Raw genomic sequence first — 19,052 nt, 5'->3', positions numbered from 1 at the left:
ACAATCGCTGTAGGTCAAAGCGGTCCGCGGGCACCATGGAGTTTGAGGCCGTAATAGCCGCAGCAAGGCGTGCCTGAGTCCCTGCCCTCAGGCTCACCTTAGACCCCTGTCATCTCAGGGCCTCCGAGGGCACCGTCAGGTTACAGGTAGCGCGAGCCACAGCATTGTCCCCATCAGGCCGAACCAGTCCGTTTGTAGCTCAAATTGTGCCTCCATTAGTGAGGCATCCAAACCTCCCACCGTCGTTGTCCAAGAGAGGCGATAGAGCGGCAGGCAACCAAAAATGTTGAAGGCGGCTCCAGGGCTATGGAGTCAGATGCCCATCTTGGTCGCTGGCTCGGCCACGCTCCCCGTAGGGTATGACTTTTAAAGGAGAAGTTCTGATCTTTGAAATTAGGTCTGGCCAATGTGCAGAGAAACAATGATAGGGATTAAGGTAAACATGCCTGTGACTTAGAGTAGGCTGTGCTCAGGGAAAGTAGGTATGCAGAGGATCGAAAGAAAGAGAAAAGAAAAAGGAGAGCAGAGATTTGGAAGTTTCAAATCAAGGTCACTTTTCCTGCCTGGATTTTAGGAATACTATAGAAGCTTTTGGAGACTGCATGCAAAGCTGTATAATTTATGCTCTCTTTATATCTCTACTTCCTTCCAAATAAGATATTTTAGTGGTCTGCAAAGAGTCTTTTTTAAGATATAACACAACCTGAGATGTCGAGGATGGTTAGCTATACAAGATCCTGTATACATTACATTGGATCAAATTTTTTTTACATATTTACCAGGAGTTACATCAACTCTTTAAAATATGATTGGCAAATATTTTGCCTTGACTTCTCTCCGCAGTGGGACTGATAGACAGCACAGTTTTTTTCCAGTGTGTATAGGGCAAAGCTTACGGAGTTTGGCTTGAGTATACGTGTTGTCTAAAAGAAGTTACTTACCTTCGGTAACAATGTATCTGTAAGAGACAACATACATTAGTTATAGATTCCTTACCTTAGAATTACCCCCAGGTGTCAGACTGCATCCAGAGAATTTTTCTGTAGCAGTACCCCTGCGCGTTGGTTGGTGTGTCCGCCGTTGCCCGTAACCATACTCAGCGTTGGTAGGTGGTGTTGGTCATCTCCACGTCTGTCGTCGGCATCGTGGTTGTTGGGATGATGTTGCCGTGTCTACTTAGACACTGCCCCTGCATGCTGACATCAGTTCTGTCACGACTTTCCACGCCAGAAGCGCAGACCCATGCAAGACACTGACCACTGGTGCACAAAACTAGGGCCCTACAAGGGAGTCCCTTACTCTAGAAGTCAGTTCGCAGAACGGGGAGGATGGGTGGGACGGTAAGGAATCTTTAACTAATGTATGTCTCTAAGAGATACATTGTTACCGAATGTAAGTAACTTGATCATCTGAAAGAGACCATTAGTTATAGATTCCTTACCTTAGAATAGATACCCCAGCAATGCCAACCCTGGAGGTGGGTCTGCGAACTAAGTTCACACCGGAAAGTCCTGGAGAACAGAACGGCCAAAAAAGCCATCTCTCCAGAATTAGGTATCCAGGCAGTAATGTGTTGTGAACGTGTGCAGGGATGCCCACGTGGCTGCCTGGCAGATGTCAATCAGCGGAACTCCACGTCCCAAAGCAGTAGAGGCTGCAGTCGCCGTGGTAGAGTGGGCGTGCAGTCCTACTGTAGGTTCCTTTTTTGCCAAAGAATAGCAGATTTTGATGCATAGGACAACCCATCAAGAGATGGTACGTTTATGCATGGCCCGACCTTTCTTGGTGCCCACATAACCCACGATGAGTTGATCGTCCACTCGGAAATCTTTAGTGCGGTGAAGGTAGAAGGACAGCGCACATTTTGTGTCCAGACAGTGGAGTCTCTCCTCCTCTTTGGAAGGGTGCGGAGGCGGTAAGAAGGTGGTCAATGTGCTATGTCAAACCAACTCAGCAAGATTATGGAGCAACTTAGGCACTCTCTGATCTTCTGGAGTACCTCAGGAATAAAAACAAAGAAGTCAGAGTAAAGGCATTCAGAAAGTCTTCATTCAATCCAGCTTAAGGTTGCCCATAAGGGATCCAGAAATACTAGCCATCTGAGAAGCAAACTGGTTACACTGGGTGTTCAGATTAGTGGCAGAAGTGTCTAGATGTGGATGATGTCAAAGATACGGTTTAAGACTTTATGGTAAATTTCCCACTCATGTGGTGAGTGGAGATGCCTTCTCCATATGTTGAGTCTGGTACTGCCGCTCCCTCAAATATGGGAGAATAGAAGGAACATGCTGTAACGTAAGGCCCATTTCCTCAGAACCACTACCCTAAGTGGTCGTATCTATGTGAGTAACAACCACTCTGAATCTTGCTAATGGCAGGAAGACTAATGTGCATCCTCACAAATAGTTGAATGTTACTTTTACATAAAGTGTCTAAAAAGATTAATTTTAACTTGCTGTTCCCTGTACATGTTAACATGATGAAAAGGATGAAATGTTTAATTGCATAGCACAATCACAGAAAATTGTTACGGACAAGAGGACGCCTCTCTGCCATGTCCTGATGTATTTGCCAAGATGTCGACCTTTTCCGAAAAAAAGCCTTAACATCACTGAAACAACACTGATTATATAGATAACCCCTTGCTTGTTTCCATTAGTTACAGTTTTAGGGTCAGTAAATGGCAGGCCTTCTTAACCACCCCTAGGGTTAGGGATGCATGAGGCTTAATTGAAATAATGCATACCCTCTTGCCATTATAAGGCCTTCCTTCGAATGAGTGCTCACTTGACTGAGGAGTGAGCAGCAGTGATGAGAAGCCTAAGGCACAGCAGCAAATGTGTCGGTGCTCTCACTCTGTAGCTCTTGAGGGTGTCCCCGTGCAATTGGGTGGTCTTCCAATTGTCTACCACACATACTGTGGTACTGTGTTTATAAACTATAGCTGTATAGTCCTAGATCTAACTTGACAATTTAACCAGTCTACCCAGGTACGAATGAGATTGTATACTAGCCTGTGTCTACCTAACAAAAAGTTTTTTCAGCAGGTTCTTCTGATTGGGGATTTTTATGTTACAAATTCAGTGGTGGAGGATTCCACATCTCTTCCTTCTTGACTCTAATTTTGATTAGTTGCTGACAGGCCTCATCCAGAAAGAAGCACAAATAGCGCAGTTGTGAAACAAAAGGCTGTTTTATATACAAAGACACAAAGGTTATGTGTATCGGCTGCTGAAACCAGTTGGTGAAACGACGTACAAGGCTTAAACTCAGAGCACTGTGGTAGAAGACACTCAAGATTAAGGAAGAAGAGAATTGAAAAAGAATTGGCAAATGAAAAGATCCAAAAAATATCAAACGTCTTTGGGGCAGAGACCTCTAAAAGGAAAGCCAGTATATATCAGATAAGTAAGTTCTGTCCACACAGTACTTGTGTGCTAGAACTGTAAGGACACAGGAAACACGGCAAACACATACAAGAACCAGCCACCCACAGCTCTGAAATTAGAAACTATAGAAGCAGTGTCTGGTTCCATCACTGGCTGACAGGATAACCACAAGTTGAAAATAAGAAATAGACCGGAAGCTAGATTAAAATGAATTAGAAATCATCATAACCATCTTCATCAGTTTGAACAAAGAGGTACAGGCTCATAGCACTGTTGAACATGGATTACTAAAGTAAAGTTGGATCATCTATTTATTTATAGAGTTGTGAAGAGCAAACAAACACCATGGAAAGTATGTCTTGTTACTATATAATCCTGCACTAAGAGCTAAACCAAGAAGAAATGAATTGCTGCTGAGACGCTTTTTAAATTCGTAAAACTAGCCAGCAGGCCAAAATATGATGGCAAGAGTTTCCAATTCCTGGCAGCTAGATATGAGAGAGAACGGCCACCCAGTTTGGCATGATGAATCTCAGGGACAGCCGCCAGCAAGAGGTTGGACGAGCGAAGGGTTCTTCTAGTCTGATAGGGTTTCAGCCTTTTGCTAAAGTAGTTGCATCCAGTAAGATGGATCGCTTTATGTGCAAGTGCAGAATTTTTAAGAAATTGTGTTTCTAATAGGACGCCAGTGAAGGTGCTTTAGTTGTCCAGAGATATGAAATTGTTTATTTATAGATTAAACCTACGTGAAAGCATGTGCTAGAATAAACTCTGGCAATCAAATGGTCAGCAGCGGCCTCATCAGTAAACGAACTGGTTCTGCAAGTATGATTGTCTCATGAAATAAAAAACACCTAAGAGCCGAAAGTGCGGGCTTCCAAAACTGCCCGACAGGGTGAGTCACTTCTTCTGAGCTGCCCACCTAAGGGAGGCCTAGGGTCCTCTCTCATTTCCACCAAGGCCTGAAAAGAAATTAGTTATTCTGACAGGTGCCAGGAAACCTTTGACCTCTACTGACTGATGTTCCCAAACAGGAATGATAGCAATTTCAAACCGCAGAAATACCGCCGTGCACCTTAAACCTGAACCCTGCGGTTGCTGAACAGCGACAGCACTATAGATTGCTGCCAATTACAATGAAAGGTATTGTGGCACTCACTTGGCAGGTGCCCGTCTCTGGGCGGGCCTCCAGTGTTTCCGATGGCGATGGCTGCTGCAGGAAAGTCCTGCAGCGAGATACCCGATGCCCCTTCTTCAACTTTCAACTCAAGGAGCAGAATTCTATTTTTAACCTTGACAGGAGACTTTGTTTCTTTTTTAGTAAAGGTTATCTGCACACCGCTCTTATAAGGGATCTCTACAATCTCACACGGAACAAAAACCCAGGGATGGCGATTTAACTCCCGATGTGCCATTTTCACCCACATTCCTTGGAAAGTAAGGGCATTATCTACTACTTTCAATACATTGAGTGAAGCCTATATAGTTGTGTGCCATAAGGAATGTAGAAAATGTGCTACCATTAGTATATGATTAGGGCTACTGGTTTACATTTTTTTTTCATTTCCAAATGTCTACAGCATGTTTATTTTTCTGTTCAACTTATCAATATATATTCATATTGATGTTATTTTCTGTGGGAAAATGTTGCTGGAATGGGAAGGCATATTGGAGTGCCGAGTCCCTCTCTAGATGGATTACATCTCAGAGAAAGAGCTTTCTTGGGAAATCCAAAGAACAGAAGTGCTGACGTGTTCTCGTAGGTGGCAAAAAGATCGAACCAGGACAGCTTCCATTGTAGAAATGGTTACGAACTGACAGAGGTATTCAGCACCTTTCAATGCTTTACGTATTCTGAAGTAAACCCAAACTATCGATACACTTCAGTATGAATAATAATCATTTTGATTTGGAATCTCAATGTTAACAATGTGGGTCACAAAGACATTTGCGACATGCAAAGACATTTGTAAAATATTGCGATTTTGATTTTCACTCTTGCAAATCCCACGTATCCTCATTTAGGTTATCCTGGGTGTGGTCAACCTGAATGAGGATACATGGGGTCAATCTAATATCCCATATCTATATCCCCCACCTGTTTTTAACATTGACCGGGAACCCTCGAACTCTCAATTAAATTAACCTCTGTGAGGCCTTCTGAGACTATTTTAATTAATCACCACGTCACTTGCACAGTAATTCTGGTGTTGCAGCACACCCTGGAAGCATTCAGCAACCAGGATGGGAACCCAGTGAAGAAGCATGTCACCTACTAGGCAGGTGAGTGAGGGTTCTTTTTAAAACAAAACTGCGGGTTCCTATAAACAACACCTAAAGGGACGAAAGGAGAAAATAGGAACAAACGAAAAAAGCGCCAGGAGGCTGATCCGTTCTATATTTGTTTTGTATTATTACAGTTCGGAAAGATGAACGGAACACGGCTGCTCCTTCTCTCGTCGTTTACATTATTTACTGAATCACACATCATTACACATTTCAACTACAGACCATGATGTATAGGATGACTCACATCATACTTTCACACTTATGTAACATTTTTAAATGTATTTATTAATAGTAATGGTCTTGTGACCTTCTATGAATGTGAAAGTCTACAATACCATAAAAAGTAAACAAACATCCGTCTGTTATAGTGCAAATATTGCTTTTTAGGGCAGCACAATTACTGTACAGAAGTAGCTCTTTGATAGTGTGTGTGCTCTTGTCTCTGAGTGAGCATATGCAAGTTCATTGAGAGGGTGGAAGGACAGGAATGCCTTTGACTCCTTAATTTTTGGGCATTTGATAAGGCCAGAAAAAAAATGTATTCTGAGAAACGGGCTCCAAGGTTTGAAGTTACTTAAGGTCTCTGGGAGTCCTGTGCGTGTGTGCATGTCATATTTACGGTCAGTAATATTCGAACACCAAAGATTTCTCTTGTAAACAGAAGAAATTGTACCTCGGCACTCTCAAAGTTTAACTTTCTATTTTTTGTGGCAGTAAGCCTAAAAGATAGATCCAATATTTAACGTGACTACTCACAGGAAACACTAGACAAAGATATGTTTTAATGTCAAGTGACCAAATACACCGTGTTTCACTAGAAATAAGAGATCATGTCTAGGACAGTAGTATAGTTTAAGCTAGCACAGTCCTGATGGTTATTATGAACAACAGAGGTACAGTTGGCATGTGGAGGTCCTGTTCTTAGATCCTCCTTGGTGGTGGCAGATGATGGCAGGCGACACATGTTTCGTTACTTTCTGTAACTTCCTCAAGGCTTGATCTAAAATAACAATGCTCTGATTTTAGGAAAACCACCCTAGATGTATGGGCTGAAAGATTTTGGCGAAAAGTCAGGAAACTATCTAATGTGTTCACTTAGAGGTCCCCCTTTGAAAAAAATAAAAAATGAGAAGAACCTTTGTAACAGGTTTCGATAATATCACTTTGTAGGAAAGCTATGAGGTAAGGAAGCTTTTCAGTATTAATGGGCTAAAGTATGCCCTTGCATAGTCTGGCCAAGGTACGAGGGACGCAGTGTGCCCCTGTATCCTGGCGAAACGCCGTCTCAGAGTGGAATCTTGGTAAATTCAGCATGTGCTTACTGCCACAAAAAATAAAAAGTTAAACTTTGAGAGTGCCGAGGTACAATTTCTTCTATTTATAAGTACAATACGGGAGTTTGGCTGAACTTCCGTTAGGTGACATCCTGGGTAGTGGGGTGTTATATTTGCTACCTTGAGGGGCACCAACACTGTCGATTTATTACTGTCAACTATTATCATATTTAGTAGTCTTAGGATTGCAGTGCTACTGCTTTGACCACCACTACATTGTGCATTTATTGTAAACCAAAGATTTCTCAGTTATGAAAAGCAAGTTGGTAACAGACTTCAAAAATTAGAGAAAAAAAAGAATGTTAATTAACATATTTAAATTATGGGATTTTTTGTGGTTCTTATGAGCCAACTGATTGCAAAGCATTTGGAAAATCGAAAGTTGTGGTTGTATCGGCACTTACACCAGTCCTTCTAAAGTCCTAATCGTTTACTCAGTTTCGTATAGCTGATGAAATGGCGACTGATATTTTGATAGGTTGCATTTCATATAGAACACAAATTTACTGGAACAGAGCACTCGAAGACCCATTGGACCAGACAGTAAGAAAGACTGTGAGGTGACGCTGACTGGATTACCTGGAGCGGGAAAAAGTACATGGGTCTCGAAGCATGTGGCAGAGAACACACAGTAACGTGTGTAGATCTTTGTTGAAGTCCTGCTACTGGTCTGTCCCTCTGTTCATCGCCCTTTCACCCTATTTGACATGGAAGGCAATTGTTCTCCCCACCGCTTCATGAAGCCTGGCATATGCCAAGACCTTTTTGACTTTTGGTCGTCTTGCTTTAGAAATTGGATCCTTTGGCTCAGGGTCCTTCAGCCATTGGCCTGAGACTCTGTAGATCACATGTTGGATCAGCCCACAAGAGTATTTTAGTCTCACCCTCGTTCCATTGACTGTTTGGGTGGATCCGTCCACTTCCGATGGAATGCATGAAAGAGTATTTTACATATGAAAATTGTGGTCATTCATCACAATATTCAGTGTCTAACTTTCATGCTGTTCATTGAGCAATTTGTTTTTACTGCATCAGTTTAAAAAAAAAGTATTTTCGTCAGAGGTTGATTGCAAATATGACACCAACAGCACAGTCCACTGCCATCAGGCAGCCTGCTTAGTGTCAGGCTTTCACTCAAATGCTCACAAAAAAATTAATACAGATTCAGTAACAAAAACGTGATTGTTTTGGGAAAAGCTACAAAGTAGGACATACAATATTAAACTCTTCATTGTTATTCCTTTATTTGTGCTAAAATGGTTGTTCAGCAAACAATAAGTGTGCTTGGCGGCTCCTCTCCTATGATGACAGGATGATGCGCACACAGTACGCATTCCTGGCCACTCCTCAGTCCTTTCCCATTGGGCAGCAGCTCCCTTCCTTGCCCTGCTACTGAGCCCCTTCATCCTATCGGCGCACGGCACCAAGCGAGTTGGCACTGATACTCAGTCAGCTGTTGCTGTTCCGTGTGCTTGGCATCTAACTCTTATTGAAAACCCCAGGCAAATCCAATGGGTCTGGTTGGTACATCGGAATACAAGCTAGGCATATCGGCTTGGCCAATATTTGTTTTAAATAGCTCAGTGGTCATTCTTAAAATGCGTGGCACACTGCCACGGTACCAGTACTTTTAGGTCTTCAAGGTTGTGTAAGCCATCCAATTTGTTTTGTACAATAATTGCAAGTTATTGTTACATTATTATGGATTGCACAGCCAGCTAGCACCTCTCCTACATGTCTACTCCATATCCCCTTTTCTATATAAATTGTAAGTTATATACCTAGAGGCTCTTGAAAACTGGCTTGCAAATGGCAGACGGTGTGAAACTTCCTACATCGTCACAGAAGCACAACCTTGACAGTATCTCTAAACAAAAAGTCAGCTTAACTACCTGAGCCAGATTTAAAACGTGGACACATGAACAGCTGTATTCAAACCAAACATCGGCATTGCAAGGGAAGTCTTCTAATCAGTTTGACATGGTTTCATCTTACAGTGTAAACCACGAGGTTTGAGCATCACCCCTGTAACACAAATTTCGAAAACCAGACTTGATACACCTTTCAATCAATCAATCAATCAAAACATTTATATAGCGCGCTACTCACCCGGAGGGTCTCAAGGCGCTTGGGGGAGGGGGGGTCTGCTACTGCTCGAAGAGCCAGGTCTTGAGTTGCTTCCTGAAGGAGAGGTGGTCTTGGGTCTGACGGAGGTGGATGGGGAGGGAGTTCCAAGTCTTGGCTGCCAGGTAGGAGAAGGATCTTCCTCCCATGGTGGCTCTTCGGATGCGTGGCACGGCAGCGAGGTCGTGGTTGGTCGAACGAAGCTGGCGGGTGGGAGTGTAGAAGGTCAGGCGGTTGTTGAGGTACCTGGGTCCCAGGTCGTGGAGGCCCTTGTGTGCGTGGGTGAGGAGACGGAACTTGATTCTCTTGTTGACGGGGAGCCAGTGCAGGTCTGTCAGGTGTCCGGAGATGTGGTTGTGGCGGGGGATGTCCAGGACGAGTCGTGCAGAGGCATTCTGAATGCGTTGGAGTCTCTTCTGAAGTTTGGCTGTGGTTCCGGTGTAGAGGGTGTTTCCGTAGTCCAGACGACTGGTGACGAGTGCCTGTGTGACCGTCTTCCTGGTTTCGGTGGAGATCCATCGGAAGATCTTCCGGAGCATGCGTAGGATGTTGAAGCACGAGGACGAAACGGCGTTTACTTGTCTGGTCATCGAGAGGGAGGAGTCCAGGATGAAGCCCAGGTTGCGTGCGTGGTCTGTAGGTTTGGGAGCACTGCCCAGGGCAGGGGGCCACCAGGAGTCGTCCCAGGCGGAGGAAGATGGTCCCAGGATGAGGACCTCCGTCTTGTCTGAGTTGAGCTTCAGGCGGCTGGTCCTCATCCACTCGGGTACTTCTTTCATCCCTTCGTGTAGGTTGGTTCTGGCGGTGGCTGGGTCGTTGGTGAGGGAGAGGGTCAGCTGAGTGTCGTCGGCGTAGGAGATGATGTTGAGGTTGTGTTGGCGTGCGATGGTCGCGAGGGGGCTCATATAGATGTTGAAGAGGGTGGGGCTGAGTGATGATCCTTGTGGTACGCCGCAGATGACTTCGGTGGCCTCGGATCTGAACGGGGGGAGGCGGACTCTCTGTGTTCTTCCGGCGAGCAACGAGATGATCCACTCCAGAGCCTTCTCTCGGATTCCGATGTTGCTGAGGCGTTGAACTAGGGTGCGGTGGCAGACCGTGTCGACCGCTGCGGAGAGGTCCAGGAGGATGAGGGCAGCTGTTTCCCCGTTGTCGAGCAGGGCACGGATGTCGTCAGTGGCTGCGATGAGGGCGGTCTCGGTGCTGTGGTTGGCTCGGAAGCCGGACTGCAAGGGGTCGAGGGATCCGTTCGTCTCGAGGAAGGCGGCAAGCTGTCGGTTGGCGGTCTTCTCGATGACTTTGGCAGGAAACGGGAGGAGCGAGATGGGGCGGTAGTTCTTGAGGTCGGTGGGGTCAGCTGATGGTTTCTTCAAAAGGGCGCTGAGTTCGGCATGCTTCCATCTCTCCGGGAAGGTGGCGGTGTTGAAGGAGCAGTTGATGACGTCTCGGTGTTGGGGCGCGATGGCGGAGGCGGCCTTGTTGAAGATGTGGTGGGGGCATGGGTCGGTTGGTGATCCGGAGTGGATGGTGTTCATCGTGTGGATGGTGTCTTCGGTGCTGATCGGGGTCCAGGCGCGGAGGGTGATGGTGGGAGTCATCGGTTCGGTGGTTGGGTGCGTGGGCTGTGTGCTGAAGCTGTTGTGTATGTCGGCGTTCTTGCTGTGGAAGAACGAGGCGAGTGAGTCGCAGAGTTCTTGCGAGGGGGTGATGTCGTTGGATCCGGCGTTGGGGTTCGAGAGCTCTTTGACTATGTTGAATAGCTCTTTGCTGTTGTGCGCGTTGTTGTCTAGTCGTTCTTTGAATGCTGTCTTCTTGGTGGCGTGGATCAACTGGTGGTGTTTGCGGGTGGCGTGCTTGAGGGCGGTCATGTTGTCTGTAGTCGGGTCTTTGCGCCAGGCTTTCTCGAGGGTGCGGCAGTTCTTCTTGGAGTTCATGAGATCATCGTTGAACCAGGAAGCCTTCTTGCTGCCGGGTCTGCTGGGGTGGTTTTTCAGGGGTGCGAGGTCGTCAGCGCAGTTGGTGATCCACTGTGTGAGGTTGTTGGCTGCCTGGTAAGGGGCCGTTGAGCTGGCGGGAGGAATCAGGTTCAGGGATGTCAAGAGCTGGTCGGGGGTGATCTTGTTCCAGCTCCTGCGGGGAGCCTGTTGCGGGTGGTGGTGGGTTGTGGTCCTTTTGAAGCTGAAGTGGACGCAGCTGTGGTCTGTCCAGTGGTGTCCGGTGGAGTGACTGAAGGAGACGTCCTTGCTGGAGGAGAAGACGGGGTCAAGCGTGTGTCCGGCGCGGTGGGTGGGGGTGTTCACCAGTTGCTTGGTGTTGCTGTCCTTGTTGTTCTCCAGGTGGAAGTTGAGGTCCCCTAGGAGGAGGTAGTCAGCGGAGGGGAGGGCGTGTGGGCTGATGAAGTCTGCGATGTCTTCGCTGAATTGTGTGCGTGGTCCTGGGGGTCTGTAGATGAGGGTGCCTCTGAGTGTGGTTTTGGGGTCGGTGTGTATCTGGAAGTGGAGATGTTCGGCGGTTGTGAGGGTGTCGTCGGAGTTGGTCGTGATGCGGATGGTGTTCTTGTGGACGATGGCGATGCCTCCTCCAGTCTGGTTGATGCGGTCCCTCCGGGTGATCTTGTAGCCCTCCGGGATGGTGATGGCGATGACGGGCGCTGAGGAGGCGTTCATCCATGTTTCCGTGAGGAAGGCGACGTCTGGAGATGTGGTGTCGAGCAGGTTCCAGAGTTCCACGGCGTGTCTGTGGACAGAGCGGGTGTTGAGCAGGATGCACTTCAGGTGGTTGCTGCTGGAGCTCGGCTTGGCGGGTGCGGGTACGGGTGCGGTGCAGGTCCGGATGCATGAGAACTTGCAGGATCGGCAGTGGAAGGGTCCGTGGGTGCGACGTGGGGTGGCTCGGTAACATCTGGGGATTCGGCCGGTGTTGAGTGCGTTGAGGGTGGCGGCGTCGTAGGTCCGGCGGATGGGCTGGCATCTGCGGGGGCCAGGGGGTCTGGCGCTGGGCGCGGTCCAGGCACGGACGGGCACAGACGGGCTTGCCTTTGGCGCGCCTTCGGTGCACAATCGGCGCGCCCGCTGCGCGTGAACGCTGCGCGTGTGTGGGGGCATCATAAGAAGGGAGCCGGGAGGGAGGGTCCGCTGGGTGGCGGGAGCGGGGGCACCAATCGGCTGGCGGGGGGCGGGGCCGCAGGGGGGCAGCGGCGGGAAGAACAAGTTACTTACCTTCGGTAACGCTTTTTCTGGTGGATACAGTATCTGCCTGTGGATTCCTCACCTTGTGAATATCCCCTGCGCCAGCATTCCACGGAACTTTTCTTCCCCAGCACTCCACGTCGACGTGGGTGACGTCATAATGCATCGGCTCCGCTCGCGACTCCGTTCGACGTCACCGGAGCCATAAGAAGCCCACGTCGGCGTGATGACGTCAGTTCCACCCATTTTTTCCCGGTGCCTTCGAGGCGAACAGGTGGACTAACGACAGACTCAAAGTATACACAGTATACAATAAACCAATACATATATATATAATATGCAAAGGAAAGGAATGCAAAGAAAAACAAGCATTTCCTACAACTGTACCATACAGCAAAAACACATATCTACAAGACCTTTTTCATGGTATATGAAGGTGGACAACGGGGAGGTGGGTGGGCCAGTGAGGAATCCACAGGCAGATACTGTATTCACCAGAAAAAGCGTTACCGAAGGTAAGTAACTTGTTCTTCTGATGGATACATCTGCCAGTGGATTCCTCACCTTGTGAATAGATTCCCACAGCAGTCCCCACTCCCGGAGGAGGGTGTCCACCTTCCTATACCAGAAAGTCTTGCAAGACAGAGCGCGCGAAGTGGCCCTCCCTCCTCATCTCGGAGTCCAAGCAATAATGCTTTGCGAAAGTATGGAGGAAGGCCCAAGTCGCGGCTTTACAAATGTCTGCCACAGGAAAACCCCGGGCCAAAGCAGACGTAGATGACTTAGCTCTAGTTGAATGAGCCCTAATGCCCTCAGGAGGGGTCTTATCAGCCAGGGAGTAGCAGATCTTGATAGCCAGTATTATCCATCTCGACAGCGTGCGCTTGTGCACCGCTTTACCCTTAGAACGACCAACGTATCCAATAAAGAGCTGGTCATCAAGGCGAAAGTCCTTGGTTCTGTCCAAATAAAAACTCACAGCCCTCTTTGGATCCAGGCGATGGAGTCTTTCCTCCTCTTTGGAAGGATGAGGAGGTGGGTAAAAAACAGGGAGAGTAATGGACTGCCCCAAATGAAACGGAGTGACAACTTTAGGCAGGAAAGCAGCCCTGGTCCTGAGAACCATCCTTTCAGCATATAAGGTAAGAAAAGGAGGTTTGGAACTAAGAGCTTGAAGCTCACTTACCCTCCTTGCCGAGGTTATGGCCACAAGAAAAACCACCTTAAAGGACAACAGCCTCAAAGGACAACTATGTAGAGGCTCAAATGGGGACCCCATTAGAAAGGTTAAAACAAGATTAAGGTCCCACTGAGGCATTACAAATGGAGTGGGAGGAAACATGTTTGTAAGGCCCTTGATGAACCTCAGAACAACCAGAGATTTAAATAGTGAAGGTTGATCTGGGAGGCACAGAAATGCCGATAAGGCCGAAAGGTAGCCCTTGACCGTGGCCACAGCAAAGCCCTGCTGAGCCAAGGAAAGAGCAAACTGGAGCACATTGGAAAGATGAACCTTTAAAGGGTCAATGGATCTCTCTCCACACCATTTTACAAATTTTGACCAATTGTAGTAGTAAATGGACTTGGTGGAGTGTCGCCTGGCCGATAAAATAGCGTCCACCACATCAGGTGGGAGGGAGAAGGAACTCAGGTTGCCCCGTTCAATCTCCAGGCATGAAGGTGTAAGCTCTGGAGGTGGGGGTGTAGAACCTGCCCCTCCGACTGCGAGAGGAGGTCTGCCCTCAGAGGGAGACGGAGCAGAGGGCACGAGGAGAGGTGGAGAAGATCTGTGTACCACACTCTTCTTGGCCAATTCGGGGCGACCAATATGACTTGGGCCCGGTCTTGGCGAATCTTCCTCAGAACCCGAGGAATCAAGGGTATGGGAGGAAACGCGTAAAGGAGTTGCGAGCCCCAACTCAACTGAAACGCGTCCCCCAACGCCCCCTGCATCGGATACTGGAGACTGCAGAATGACGGGCAGTGCGCGTTCTCGAAAGTGGCAAACAGATCCACCTGAGGAGTTCCCCACATCCGAAAGACGTGACGAACTACCTCCAGATGGAGCCTCCACTCGTGGTCGGCGGAGAACTGCCGACTGAGACTGTCCGCACGCACGTTCAGCACCCCGGCCAGATGATTTGCCATCAGACAAATCTGATGGTCCTGAGCCCAGGACCATAGACGTAAAGCCTCTCTGCAAAGACAAAGAGACCCCACTCCTCCCTGCTTGTTGACATACCACATCGCCGTCGTGTTGTCTGTCAGGACTTGAATCGACTGACCGCGAAGGGAAGGGAGGAAGGCCTTGAGCGCCAAACGAATCGCCCGCAATTCCAGAATGTTGATGTGAAGCAACCTTTCCTCTGGAGACCAAAGACCTTTGATCTCCAGGTCCCCCAGATGGGCGCCCCACCCTAAGGTGGATGCATCCGTTATCACTGTGGCCACCAATGAAAAGGCTTTCCTTGAGACAGATTGCCCTCCACGCTCCACCAAGATAGATCCGCTGCAGCTTCTCTGGAGATCCTGATCGACTCCCCGAGATCCCCGTTGTGCTGATACCACTGCTTGCGGAGGCACCACTGGAGCGCCCTCATGTGCCAGCGTGCATGGTTGACCAACAGAATGCAGGAAGCGAACAGACCGAGCAGGTGAAGGACCTTCAGAACTGGAACAACCGCTCCATTGTGGAATAGAGGGACCATCTCCTGAATGTCGAGAATCCTTTGAGGAGGAGGGAATGCTCGACACACAGTAGTGTCCAGTACCGCCCCTATGAACAGGTTGCGTTGAGAGGGCACCAGGTGAGATTTGGGCACATTGATCGAAAAACCCAAGTCGAATAACAGCTGAGATGTTACCTGCAGATGACGCTGCACCATCTCTGGGGACTCTGCCTTCAGAAGCCAGTCGTCCAGGTAGGGGAAAACCGGAATCCCCGACCTCCTGAGATGAGCAGCCACCACTGCCATCACCTTCGTGAAGACCCGAGGTGCAGAAGTAAGACCAAACGGGAGGACCACAAACTGGTAGTGTTGCGACCCAACTGTAAAACGGAGATACTTCCTGTGCGACTTCAGGATTGGGACATGAAAGTACGCGTCCTGCACGTCGAGCGACACCATCCAGTCTCCTTGCTGCAACGCTTGAAGAACCTGCGCAAGGGTCAGCATCTTGAATTTCTCCTGCTTCAGGTAAAAGTTCAAGATTCTGAGGTCCAGGATTGGACGCAATCTGCCGTCCTTTTTGGGAATCAGGAAATACCGGGAGTCGCATCCCTGACCCCTTTCCTGCTCCGGAACCACCTCTATTGCACCCTTCTGAAGCAAGGCTAGAACTTCTTTCTGCAGGAGAAGCAGATGGTCTTCCGAGCAATAACCTTGGCAAGGAGGGTAAGGGGGAGGAAATTCCCGAAAGGGAAGGGCGTACCCAGTCTCTACGAGGTTCAAAACCCAAAGGTCTGTTGTAACAGATTTCCAACCCCGTAGAAAGTAGGACACCCGACCCCCCCACAGGTCTTACATGATCCGGGATGGGGGATCTAGGGCTGCTTCCCTGAAGCTTCATTGGGAGTAGAAGAGGAGGAGGAAGAAGAGGGGTTGCGTCCAGAACCTCTCCGACCCCTTTGTCTCCCTCTATAGGACTTATAGAGGGGATTCTGCTGCTGTTGTTGCTGCTGCTGTTGGGGCTGCCGGTAAGAGCGAAAAGACTATCTTCCAAAACCCCTAAACTTTCGAAAAGACGAACCCCTAGCAGGAGCTTGCAGTCCCAAGGATTTCGCAGTCAACCTGCTGTCCTTAAATCGCTGCAGGGCAGAGTCTGCCTTCTCCCCAAACAGCTTCTGTCCGTCGAATGGCAGATCAACCAGCGTAGCTTGCACATCAGCTGAGAACCCAGAGGTACGGAGCCAAGCCTGCCTCCTTGCGGCAACAGACGACCCCATGATCCTTGCCACAGAGTCCGCAGTATCCAACCCTGACTGGATAACTTGTCTGGCAGCCGCCTGAGTGTCCGCCACAACCTCCAAAAAGGACGACTTATCCCCCTCAGGCAACTTAGGGGCCAAAGACTTAATGGAATCCATTAGCGCATGCACATAACGCCCCAACAGGCATGTAGCATTAGTTGATTTTAACGCCATACTTCCTGTGGAAAAGGTTTTTTTGGCTGCCTGATCAACCTTTTTAGATTCCCTGTCAGCTGGAGACTGAGGGAAGGCACCCGAAGCATGCTTGGAACATGAAGCCTGCACAACCAAGCTGTCCGGAGATGGATGAGTTGACAAGAAGTCAGGATCCCCTGGTGCAACCTTGTACCTTCTTGCCACCTGCCTATACACCGCCGGAGATGAAAGGGGTTTCTTCCACACCTCCAAGACCGGCTCCAAGATGGCCTCATTGAAAGGCAACAAAGGCTCTGATGTTGATGATGGAGAATGCAACACTTCTGTAAGCAAGTTGGATTTGTACTCCACAGAAGGCAGCTGCAAATCCAAAAGTTCTGCTGCCTTTTTGATCACTACATGATAGGGAGCCAATTCCTGAGGTGGAGAAGACCTGGCAGATGCATGCTCCCACTCTGGGGTTGTATCCAACCCACTAGCTTCATCAATGCCTTCAAATTCATCTGAAGAAGAGTCAACCTCACCTTCTTCTACATCTGTCCGATATCTCCTTTCCTCCAAAACCCTCTGGGCCTCCCTCCTCGACCGGATCCGGGGAGCCGGCGTCGACGACGTCGTACGCGGCGTCGGAGGAGCCAAAGGTACCGGAGTCGGCGCCGCCATAGGTGGAGTCGGCGGCGCCGGACGCGGCGCCGATGGAGTCGGCCTCGGCGTCGAGGAAGGCTCCGAAGTCCGCTGGTCCTTCCGAGGTCGAATCGGATCTCCAGACGGCACCGGAAACTGCCAAGATGGCGCCATCGGCATAAAGGGCATAAAGGGGGCCTGAGCATACTGCTGCGGCACCCCCAGTGTAAAAGCCATCGAACCCACGGGACCAGTTGGTGCTCCGGATGGGTAGGCCGCCCTATTAAAAATGCCATACATAGCATTTAAGAAATTGGTAGTATCTGTACCTGGAGCCGGGAACTGAGGAAAAGGAACAGGCCCTGTATCCCCTTGTGGAGTCTCCGGCGTCGGCTCCGCAGTATCTTCAACCGGAGCCTCAGACTCTTCAGGCACCGGAACAGACTCTTCCTGCTCCTGTTCATGCATGGAAGCATCCGACTCCACTCGAACCGGAGTCGATGCCTTAGACGGATCCGATGACCGCGTCGGGGACTGAGTCGGAGTCTGCTTCTTCGAAGGAGAACACCTCGTGACTTCAAAGGTGAAGGAGAAGGAGACAAGCATTTGCTCCGGCGTCGAAGGGGCGATGCCGACCTCGACCTCGACTTCCTGGACCTCGAGGACCGACGTCGAGAAGAATGTTTCCTCTTCTTGTGGTGCTTCTTCGACCTCGAAAACTTCGAAGTCGACGACCCCCTCTCCGACTTCTCCTTTTTCCTCCCACTCTTCTCCTCTCCGTTCCTCTTCATGAAGAGCTTAGTCTTCCTCTCCTTGAGTGCTTTCGGGTTCATGCTTCTACAGCATCCGCACTCCTCCATATCATGTTCTGAAGAGAGGCACCATAAACAGTTCTGGTGTGGATCCGTCATCGACATCAGACCTCCACATTCCCTACAGGGCTTAAATCCTGACTTTCTAGTCGAAGACATACTCGAATTAACAGATTAACACGGCTAAACTACAAAGTAGCCAACGAGCACTGGAAAAAAACCGTTGCGCGTCGAAGGCGCGGAAAAAAGGGAACTGACGTCATCACGCCGACGTGGGCTTCTTATGGCTCCGGTGACGTCGAACGGAGTCGCGAGCGGAGCCGATGCTTTATGACGTCGCCCACGTCGACGTGGAGTGCTGGGGAAGAAAAGTTCCGTGGAATGCTGGCGCAGGGGATAGTCACAAGGTGAGGAATCCACTGGCAGAAGTATCCATCAGAAAGTCGAGTGCGGGCGGGCGGGCGGGCGGCTCAGCGGCGGCTGGGTCGCCTGCAGCGGAGCAGGCAATCAGGACAGGTAGCATGAGGATCGTGGGGGCAACCAGGCCTAGGCAAGGCTCGTGGTCGCTCCCGATGAGAGGCAGGAGTCCCCTTAAGAAGGGAGCCGGGAGGGAGGGTCTGCTGGGTGGCAGGAGCGGGGGCACCAATCGGCTGGCGGGGGGCGGGGCCACAGGGGGGCAGCGGCGGGAAAGTCGAGTGCGGGCGGGTGGGCGGCTCAGCGGCGGCTGGGTCGCCTGCAGCGGAGCAGGCAATCAGGACAGGTAGCAGGAGGATCGTGGGGGCGACCAGGCCTAGGCAAGGCTCGGTGGTCGCTTTGTGATGTCTCCTACAGACAGACTACTTTATCCAGGTGCAAGTCCTCTGATAGGACCAATCCTTTCCCTTGGGAGTGAATACTGATGTTGATGGACATGCACAACCCAATGGGAAATCATACTCCAATCTACTTAACGCTTGAGAGTTTTGGGGTCAGCTTCAGTCCATGGTATAAAAGAAATCAATCCCAGACATCCACATTTCGAACACCTGGGTTCCGGAGTAGTGTGCTACTCACCAAAAAGCACTTCAATACCCCATCCGGGGTTGCAAGCACTACATAAATACACACCTTTTTTCCCTCTTTTATCCCTCCACCATCCTTCTCAATCCAAATAACTGACTAACATA

The 19,052-nt window shown here is 49.4% G+C and overlaps 1 protein-coding gene across 4 annotated transcripts in view; it reads right to left on the bottom strand.

Annotated features, from left to right (window-relative positions):
* Positions 1 to 19,052, bottom strand: part of CEP112 (centrosomal protein 112) — a 2,536,355-nt gene that overhangs the window by 47,489 nt on the left and 2,469,814 nt on the right. The gene's annotated exons all lie outside the window — the stretch shown is intronic.

The sequence above is a fragment of the Triturus cristatus genome, chromosome 7, assembly GCF_964204655.1.
Source record: "Triturus cristatus chromosome 7, aTriCri1.1, whole genome shotgun sequence".
NCBI classification, from domain to species: domain Eukaryota; kingdom Metazoa; phylum Chordata; class Amphibia; order Caudata; family Salamandridae; genus Triturus; species Triturus cristatus.
The sequence above is the reverse complement of the archived record's forward strand: the minus strand, read 5'-3'. Positions and strand labels throughout refer to the sequence as shown.